Raw genomic sequence first — 680 nt, forward strand, 5'->3', positions numbered from 1 at the left:
CGTGCGAGAGACGCGATGGACGCGCCTTGCTCTTACTGTGCAGGTCCCGAGAGCGTGGGGGCCACTCGCGCCCAGTCGTGTTGAGGACATAGATCAGCCGCTGGAGGGGCCGCGGGCCGCGCGGGCCCTTCCCGCTCTCGGTCTCACCCTAAGGGCTAAGGCGACCGAGAAAGCCCGGTGCTCCAGTAGGTAATGGGGCGGCGCCCCGCGGGCTGCAGGCGGGAGGGGTCTCAGCGCTGCCCGAGCCCCTTTCTGCCAGCGGCCGCCCCGGGCGCCTGCTTCCCGAGGGCGAGTGGCCTAGAAATGTCCAGGGGATCGGAAGCTTCCCCCGCCTTTGCCGGTACGAAGTCTCTCCACCCTCAGGCTCCCAAAGGCGGGTGATGGGGTAGGAATTGTCTTACTGGGCTACGCAGGCTCCTTCCTCGCCCTTCGCCCTCCTCCGGGCCTTCCTTTGGCGCCCGGGCTGAGCAGAGCGCTTAGCATCTCTCCCCCGCACCCTGCCTCCACGCAACGTGGAGAGAACCCACTGCCCCCTCTCCCTCCCTCACTTCTCCTTTCCTGTACGACCCCCGCCCCCTTGCTTTCGTTAGCCAGGCCTGCTACGTTTATCTGATAATTGAGTTATTAAAAGATTTGGTTTCCTTGGGCCCATAAATCAATAAACACTGGGATTAACCCAA

The sequence above is a fragment of the Mesoplodon mirus genome, assembly GCF_964341445.2.
Source record: "Mesoplodon mirus genome assembly, chromosome: 12".
Classification (NCBI taxonomy): Eukaryota; Metazoa; Chordata; class Mammalia; order Artiodactyla; family Ziphiidae; genus Mesoplodon; species Mesoplodon mirus.